A 6,832-nucleotide genomic window follows, 5' to 3' on the forward strand; every position below is an offset into this window, starting at 1 on the left:
GTGTTGCTGAGATGATCTAGTTGGAGGGAAAAGGACAAACTTTCCCAGCACCCAGTGTGACCTGAGGAAGGTCCATCTGAGCCAATGGGATCTCTCCTCAGCCCTTGTTATGAGAAGCTTATTGGAAGTAAAACCAACCAGCAATAAACTCTTTTTTTTGGGGGTATCTCTAGGCAGCCCCATCATTCTCATTCAGGCAGGTTCTGTGTGTGATGAGCAACTGCTCTTCAGCTTTTAAAACCTGATGGGCAGCAGTGAGTTGGTAATCAAACAGCATCCCTGCTTCTCCTGCCTCAGAATCCCCCCAGGCACTGTTCACAGGGGCAGCAGGGATCCTGCCTTTATTCCCTGGCTTAGCCAAGAAGCAAATGTGTGCTGGGAGGTGACACAAAATGAAATTGCAGCTCAGCACCAAGTCCTTTTGAGGACTCCAGTACAGCACTGCTGACCACCTGGTTTTCTGGGGGGAACCAGGTGCCCTTGGGAGGAGCCTTTCCCTGGAGGAAGGCTTTCTCAACCTTCAGTGGGTAAATTTAAATTAATCCCACCCCAACTTCATTTGGGGTCTAATAAGATCTAATTATCACTGGCTGTTCTCCTAATAAGCAGCCCATGTTGTTTTTTTCCCCACCTGGAGACAAGCTGGTATCTTTGTGCTGGAAATAAAAGGGAACTGTCTTCTGCAAACCCAGACTCTGCAAGGGGTACAGGAAGGCTCTTTAAGTTTTAAATTTAGGAAGCAATTTGGTACTTTCTCTGCTCTCAGGAGAGAGTGGTCAGTGTTACTTTATTCTGAAATGTTTATCTTGGTGACCTGTGGGACAGAAAATGTGTGCAAATGGAAGGCACAATTTCATGCTTAACTTGTTTCAGTAGGGGACTGGAAGTTGTTTTGCCATAAATATTTTGTTTATATATGTGTATATATATATATTTAAAGGTAATGCTTGTCTGATACCAAAATGAGGAAGGTCGTAGAGCTTGAGAAATAAATACTTGTCTTCCCAAAATTCATCACCTCTTAAACTCAGGCAAAGTCCAGAGCAGAGGTATTTTCTGTGCCTGCTCTTTGGCAATTTTTGTTTAACTTCAGCTTCTTCTTATCTTTATTGCAGCGACAAATTAGAGTTAAGGGATGGTTTTGTACAGTGGGTGGTTCTGCTGAAGTAACAGAGTGGGCCCTTCCTGGGCTCACAGTGAGCGCTGCTGTGTCCTGCATCTCACTAGGTGATGGTGGTGGTACCTGTGCTAGTATTTCCATACAGTTCAAGTGCTACAGAGGGTTCAGGACCTCACTCCCAAGTGCCTGGATCTCTCAAGTCCACGTGTTTCTCTCTGTAGGTGTAGGATGGGTGTATTTCTCCCTGTGCCCCATTTCATTGTCCCTCTTGAGCAGTTTGATTGCTCTTCTGAGGGCAGGGATGAAGTTGGTGCAAACTCCGCTGGAATTCAGGAGCTGCTGTTTTTAGTTGTTTGTTGTGGTGGTGTTTGTTTGGTTTTTTTTTTTCTCTGCCTGAAATTCATACAAATAGTGTCTCCTGCCCCATTTTTAGGGGAGGAGATGACTCCAGCCTGGCCATGGCAGATGAACCTGAGGCTGGGGTAGGTCCTTGCCTGTGCTGGCAGCGCTGTGACCAGGGTGTGTGTCGCGTCTCACCTGCCTGTGCTGAGTTACTGTCCTGGCCAGAAGGAACAGGCCCGTTTGAAGTGGGGCTGTTGGCCTGTTGGCATGAAAAGGAGAGGCAAAAGCAGTGAGGTGAAGCCTGCTCTCCCACTGCAGGCCTCCTCTCTGCTCCCCCTCCTGCTGGCTGTGCCACCAGCTGCGCTGGCAAGAGACAAACTGCCCATGGAGTTATCTATGTGAAAAACTACAGCATGCCTGACTCCCAGGGACATTCTGCTTTGCTCTTCCAACAAAGGAGAAGGGGATCAAGTGCAATGACATTTGTATTTTGTTTGCTTCTTTTTGCCCTGGGCACCTTCAGGATGCAGTCTCTCCTGGCTGAACTTCACTTGTCCCTGTCTTTCTGGACTGCTTACTTGGCTGGTGTATGTAGATGGGAAATGATGGATTAAGGCAGTCAATGATGGGATGTGTTGCTGTTATGAAAAGGATAATCTGGTCTTTCTTCATCCTTAGACAGCTTTTTCTAATAGGATTAAGATGGATGTGTGTGGCCTGAAAGCTGGTGTTTAACCTTTGATGCAAATAATAGAACCTGCAGAATTTAATGTCTGCAAGGTAAAAAAGCACCTGGTATTCTACAGATCATCCTTTTCTCCTTTAAGACCAAATCAGATGTGACTTTGTATCAGCTTGGCCCTTGACCTCATGATTAATTTGGGAATGGATGGTGATGGTTTTGACTGTGGGAGTTCCTCAGGAGGTGCCCTGATGGCACCACCACAGGCACTGGTGCTGCTTCAGGAGTCCATTATAAATTCTCCACATGCTTCTACTCCAGTCTTTAAATGTTTTTCCATATTTCTGAATAATAAGCCGTGCTAAAATTGTACCACACAGCTATGAATCTGCTTTCATTTCTCCTTGCCTTTAATTAGAAACGAGATAATTTCTTTCAAGGTTGTTTTCAGCATCCGGCTGTTTTTGTGTTTTCCTTCCGACTTACAAATCCTGGTGCATGATCACATTACCTCTTGCTGGGAAGAGACTAATTAGACTAATGTCTGATTTTGCACGAAGCATAACCTGCCTGGAGGAGAGAGCTGCATGTCCTTGGGGCTCTAGACCCTGTGGAAATCCACACTTCCCTCTTAGCTTACTGCTGTTGTTGGAGTTTGGGCACCCTTGGGCAGGGAAGAGCAGCTCTGGAGGGTGGGAGTGGTGGATCCCCAGCTGAATGAGCCAACCTGAGGGGAGAGGATCCTGTGCAAACCCTGTGAACTTCTGCAGGGCTCACTGGGCACCTGCTGCTGCTCTCTCCCACCAGGAGACAGATAGCAGCTCCAGTTCCAGGCTGGAACAACTTGGCTTTAACCAGCAAGACCAGTGTGTTCAAAGAAAGTGAGGGTTTTGTCACAGTTGAAACCCCAGTGGCTTCACTGGGTACTTTTGTCTCTCTTGCTTCATCTGCTTGTGGATTAACAGCGTGGCTTGCATCAGGAGCTGCTGTCACAGAACCACAGAGTGGTGGGGTTGGAAGGGACCACTGGAGATCATCCAGTCCAACCCCCTCCTAGAGCAGGATCCCCTAGAGCAGATCCCACAGGAACACATCCAGGTTTGGAATGTCGGCAGGGATGGAGCCTCCACAGCCTCCCTGGGCAGCCTGTCCCAGGGCTCTGTCACCTTCAGAGTGAGGAAGCATTTTCTTATATTTAGGTTAAACCTCCTGTGCTCCAGTTGGTGCCCATTGCCCCTTGTTGTGTCTTTGCTGAGTGACTTTGCAAACGAGCAGAATTAGCAGCTGGTTACTCTGGGCTACATGAACAAAGTCACTGCCCAGAACGTAAGAACCACGGGTATTTATTTGATTTATTACTTATTATTTTATAGTTATTTGCTTAGTCATGGGGTGCAAGTCCAGAAATTGACAACTTGGAGTCCAGAATTCCAAAGGGGTCCCTTCCTGGACCAGTGGGATCAACTGCCTATGGAAACTGGCAACCTTCCCTTCCTCATCAATCCTGAGTTGCAATAACTCATGTCATGCTGGTACAGGACTTACTGCAGCCTGCACAACTTAGTGAGTTTCAACTAGTTGTAAGAAGATGATTTATTACCAAGCAGACACCATGATTTAAGTCAACAGGCCCTGACAGGGAAATGTGGGTTTTTTTGATGATGTTAAACTTTTCAGTAGCTTTTCTTTGGAGACAAATTGAACTGTGATTCTTTTAGGTAAAGAAAGATTTAGGTTTGTATTTAATTTCCATTACACTTAATAAAGTACAGTATTTTCCCCATCTGTAAATGGATGCAAGTGTGGAGTATGACTTTTTCAAGGAGAAAGGAGGTTTCTTAAGCAAGTAACTTAAGGCTTGTTCACCAGGCAGTGGCTCCTCAGAAAGAAGCTCTTTCCTGTTTTCTTCCAGTGAAATTCCATTTTCTGGGCTAGCCCAAAGCCTCTGTGCACAAGTGATTGATGCCTGCTGCTGAAATGGGAGTTAATGACCCAGCCAGCCTGGTACCAAGTACCAGTGAGTGACAGGAGCCACTCTTGCTTGGGGGTGAGGATGATGTTTTCAGCATCCCTCCTGCTTCCCATGAGGGGCCCAGTGGGCAGGGGGGCCTGGCCCCCCAGCCTGGGGGGGCTCACAAAGCAAGGAAGATGTTTCTCACTCCAAACATGTGCCTTGTTTCAATACAGGAACTTGAAGATGTTTTTCACTCCAAACATGTGCCTTGTTTCAATACAGCATGGCAGACTGAAAACATGGGGTTGTTCTGCCCTCCAGGAAGGCAGCACAGAGCAGCAGCAAGGAGGAATCTTTAGGAGAAGATTTACTGAAGATAAGTGTAAAGAAATTCAGGTAGTTATTAAACATTGTCTTTTTCATGAATGTGGAAAAAGAAAACCTTTTAATGAAGGCAGACAAAATGCTGAGATGGAAAAACTGGATGTCAGCAGTGGTTTTACTTTAGTAAGGCACCTTTAAATACCAGAATGCCAGCCAAGGGGGTCAGGGAACCTTTAAAAAAGGAAGAATAAATGAAATGTCTCTTACCTGAATTCCATTCAGTTACTCTCTGCTTAATTTTATTTTGCAGAAGGCTGGTTTGGCTGTCACTGTTAATCTTGCAGTGGTTACTCTACCTTCACTTGAATATTTTTGGCTTTGTTTGTGATGGTGGTTTTTAAAGATTCTCCAAGAACTCCTGCTGCAGCAAAAACTGGCCCAAACTTCCTTACCTGTTTACCCCAGGTCTGTGCAGGCTGGTAGAGCTACAAGCAGTGGTTCCATGGAGTGTAGGCAGTGCCATTAGAGCAGCATGAAGTGTATTTGTGAAGAGCATCCATGGTGTGGTGCCCATGGTGGGCAGGGGGAGCACGTGAGGGACCCCTTGAGCGAGGGTGTCCCTTGCTGAGCATCAGGAGCTTCTGAGATGTGGGCTGATGCCCTGCTGGCTCTTCCCACGTGCTTTTGCTGGGATAGGGACTTTGGACAAAGGCTTGTAGGGAGAGGACAAGGTGGGATGAATCAAAACTGGAAGAGGGGAGACTTAGGTGAGACATGAGGAGGAAATTCTTTGGTGTGAGGATGGTGAGACTATTGGCCCAGGCTGCCCAGGGAAGCTGTGGCTGCCCCATCCCTGGGGGTGTTGAAGGGCAGGTTGGATGGGGCTTGGAGCAGCCTGGGCTGGTGGGAGGTGTCCCTGCCCATGCAGGGGGTGGGACTGGATGAGCTTTAAGGTCCCTTCCCACCCAAACCATTCTATGATTCTATGAAACCATTTGCCAATGGAACTGGGAGTACTGTGTCTGCAGTTTCCTCCCTCAGGGCTGATAATGCAGATTTTTCAGGGGCTGAGGTTCCCCACTGCCTCTCCTCAGCCTTTCCAGAGCTCCACTGATCACCTGGTACTGGGGTTTTCACTGTGCTTCATCCTCTGCTTTATCTTTGTCATTATCGTGGAGAATTCAAGCAAGCAACGTCTGGAGATGCTGTATTTGTTTTGAAAAGGATATGGGCCTTTCATTGTCACAGTCAAAAAGATACTGCTTAGTAACTAATTAGATCTTGGGAAGAGGATGGGCTGGAGTGGATAATCTTTTTTCTTTTTTGGTGCTCTTGAAAAACAGTTTGCTCAGTATCTCTGGTTTCTTAAGTTTGTAATACAGCTAATTTGTTAAAATGAACAGTTCTGCTTCTGAACAACATTGGGTAAGTATGATATTTAATCAGACTTTGAATTTGAGTCAAAATCTAGCAGTAGCTGTTACTGCAGTGTAATAACCAAGGTCAGGAGCTGTGGAGACCTGTGAACTTTAGATGGCATCGTGTCACTGTCTGTAGGTTTCTCATGAGTTTATGAAGAACGTTCATGTATTTTTTTGATGAGAAGATGCCTCTTTCCAGATGTCTCTCAGAAATGGCAGCCAGTGTCTACAAGTAGATTCCCCACCCATCCTGAACATTTGGTGTGTTATTCTTTTAAATCTGCTGTTGACTTTATTCTCTCACTCCAGAGCTCCTTGTCCCTCTTTAGGCTCTGCCTTGAGGCTGTCAGGGGCAGAGCCAGTGCAGGCTGGTACATCTCTAGACAACACGTGTAACAGAAATGCTAAAAATAAATGTATTTATGACAGAAGTTACAATGAGTTGTGATGCTTTTAGTACTGGAAAGCAACACTCATTTTTTTTCAGAATCATGGAACTCTTATGTTGAGAAATACTGTGAAGCAAATGATCTATTTAATGATGTTGATGACAACTTTAGAGGATTTATTGCTGCAATATAATTAAAACTAGAATTCTTTATGTTCTGGGTTAAGATGGGTCTGTGTGTAGTTCTGAGCAGCAGAGATAGATCATGGAAATGGCAAAGGGCTGTGAATTGATCCTTCAGTTTATATTGGATTCTGCAGGGAGTTTATGGCAAAAAAAATATTTGGGATAAATCATCAGGATTATACTGAGATTCTTATATCCACTGTGGAGATGGCACTGAGAGAGAATTATTTTTCAGGATTCAGGTTTGAAAGAAAAAACAACAAACCAGGCCAACAAAAACCCCTCAAAAGCCCCAGCCTGACTAGTAAAAGGTTTCTGTGCTTGGGGCAGGGCTGCAGGGAGGAATGGGGTGGCAGGGCCAGAGGTGGGGCTGTGGCACAGCAGCTCAGGGCTGCCCCTGGGGACAGGGAAGGCA

The sequence above is a fragment of the Chaetura pelagica genome, unplaced genomic scaffold, assembly GCF_000747805.2.
Source record: "Chaetura pelagica isolate M959 unplaced genomic scaffold, ChaPel_1.0 scaffold26, whole genome shotgun sequence".
In the NCBI taxonomy this organism is placed as follows: Eukaryota; Metazoa; Chordata; class Aves; order Apodiformes; family Apodidae; genus Chaetura; species Chaetura pelagica.